Genomic DNA, 2940 nt, shown 5'->3' with positions numbered 1-2940 from the left:
TGGCGGGCCCCACCTGACGGCCCGTCCCGTCGCGCGCATGGGCAGGCAGACTGCCCTCTCCATGTGGCGCCACGCGATAGGACCGCCCTGATGGCTGCGGGGAAGCGTATCAGGCACGCCGCCTGGTTTCCCGCCGCGACTTTCGAGCTGCGGCTCTTCGCTAAACATCCGACTCTCGACAGTCGGCCCAAGGGAAGACGGCCGAGTTCCAGAGTCCGCTCCTAGAAGGTTGAAACTATTGAAGCCCCACAATGCAGCGTCCGCAGGGCTTCACCAGCTTCGGAGACTACTGTCGGAGTATTGGGCCACGGGTAGGCTAGCCCGAGTCCCAGGACCTTTCAAGACATCGGGGCAGGCCGTGCCCCTCAAGCGGACTCCCAGGAGCGACTCCAAGACAAGCCGAGTCCCAGACGGCGACTCCGAGATAAGCTGACTCCAAGCTGGCAACCTCCAGAGAGGCCGACTATGGAGAGTCGGCCCATGACTCCTCCCTCATCCTGAAGTACGATGTGGGGTACGGTCACGGCATGGCCGTTCCCCCCTGCTTACGAAGGGCCGACATGGCTACAGTGAGCCGTATCGCTGGAAGATCTTCGGCGAGGCGCAACACTGTTGCCATGCTTGCCCTGACCTCAGCCACAGTGCGCCACGCACTGTGCCCACGACGCCGGCCTGTACGGCCCGAAGACGGCGGGGCCGCCTGTCAGTGGGTGGGCCGAAGGCGGCCTGGGCGCCCCGAAGACGGACCTGTGGGAGTCGGCCTCCTTGGAGTCGGCCGACTCCTCCCCAGGGCCCCACGAGCCATTAACCAGATAGGATGGGGAATGGTGACAATGATCGCCCGATAGATGGCGGCACTATTGTCACGACCCAATGACCGAGCCTGCGTCATCAGGAGTGCTGCTACAGTATCAAGCCTGTTCACGGGACCCGCCAGTCGGCGGGCCCCAGAAGCCGGCGGGGAAGACGGCGGCCTAAGAGACAGACGGCTGGGACCCACGCCCAGCCGGATTACTATTGTACCCCCGGGGGGTAGGCCTATATAAATCCCCCGGGGCACCCATGCAAAGGGTTCGGACCTAGATAGAGATAGACCAGATAGCGCAGGGAGGAGAGAGCTAGCCTTGCCCTCTCCTGCCTCCCGAAACAGCTCCAGGAGCACCATTGTAGTCACTTTGCCTTAGTGATCATGCGGAGACCCCGCAGAGCAGCAGTAGGGGTGTTATCTCTTAGGAGAGCCCTAAAGCTGGGTAAGTTCCGCCGGCGTGCATGTCTTCGCCTCATCCCGCTTCCAGGCACCGATGACGTTCTACTCGCTCCCACCATGAAAAGCCATCCTTTGGCATATGTCGTATCCAACCCCCGACATGCAATCCGTGGGATCATGGACGCGCACGTCCATGAAACGCTATTTGGCCTATGCAACTTTTTCGATGTCATCTCTCGGAAGTCGGTTGGCGTGAGGCAACTCAGAAGGCTACAGGAAGAGATCATGGTGATACTATGCGAGCTTGAGATGTACTTCCCGCCCGCATTCTTCGATATTATGGTGCATCTGCTGGTCCATATCGTGGAGGATATCATCCAACTCGGGCCGACGTTCCTGCACAACATGATGTCGTTCGAAAGGATGAATGGTGTCATCAAAGGATACGTTCGCAACATGTCACGTCCAGAGGGAAGCATAGCCAGGGGCTTTTTGACCGAAGAGTGCATCTCGTACTGCACGAATTATCTAGGCATCGAGAACCCCGTTGGTCTGCCCATCAACAGGCACCTCGGCAGGCTCGCTGGATGGAGTCACCGTGAGGGTCGCCGCGAAATGCATGTCGGCTTCGAGGGTCGACTTGCCGACTTTGAAAGAGCAAACCTAGTCGCGCTACAACACATAGACGTGGTCGATCCTTGGGTGGTAGAGCACAAAACCTTTATTGAGAAGATGTACAATGACCGAGGCCAACAGAGGACGGACGGAGATATAATCAAAGAGCACAACTCATGTTTCACGCGTTGGTTCAAGTAGAAGCTTCTGTCGTACCCTTTACATGAGGATTCTTCCGCGGAAGAACAACTCATATTCGCCTTGTCACAGGGCACCGAGCACAACCTGATGACGTATGAGGCGTACGATATCAACGGCTACACATTCTACACCGAGGGAAAGGACATGAAGAGCGATGGTTATCAGAACTCCAGGGTAACGATGGAATCCTACAACGGTAACGACAAGGACAGATACTACGGAAGGATCGAGGAGATCTGGGAGCTGAGCTATGCTGGAGAGAAGGTCCCGATGTTCCATGTCAGATGGGCCAAGAGCATCATAAAAGAGGAACGGTATTTCACCACCATGGTTATACCTGAAGCCAAATCCAAGACCGCGGGCGCAAACGTCACCGCGAAAAATGAGAAATGGGTACTGGCTTCCCAAGTGGACCAATGCTTCTTAACTACCGACCCGCCAAAGCTCAGTCATGTTGTCGTGAGGAGAGGCAAAAGGAAGATCATCGGAATGGATGGAGTCGCCAATGAGCAAGACTTCGACAAGTACGGCGACCCGAAGATGGAACATGACAACGACGATGAAGTATTAGCATACACCACAAGAAGAAGCAGGACCACCCTACCTAAAGGACGTCCGTTCAAGAGAAGAACTCCATTTACGAAAAATAAGGGCAAGAAGATTATGAACAGATAGCTAGCTAAGATCGATTGTATTTAAATTGTAGCCTTCATTTCTCGATTGTATTTCATGGGCACTTTTTGAACTCATGAATGTTTTTAAATTTCATGGACACTCGATCTCGATCCCCTTCCATCTCGATCGCTATCCCACCTCACCAGATCCGGTCCCCCTCGCCGCCGAGCACCCCCCGCACCCTCTCCCCCGCTCCACCGGCCGCCGCCGCCGACCCCCCGCACCCTCCCCCACTCCACCGC

This window comes from Triticum aestivum, chromosome 6B (genome assembly GCF_018294505.1).
Source record: "Triticum aestivum cultivar Chinese Spring chromosome 6B, IWGSC CS RefSeq v2.1, whole genome shotgun sequence".
In the NCBI taxonomy this organism is placed as follows: domain Eukaryota; kingdom Viridiplantae; phylum Streptophyta; class Magnoliopsida; order Poales; family Poaceae; genus Triticum; species Triticum aestivum.
Note: the sequence above shows the minus strand (reverse complement) of the source record.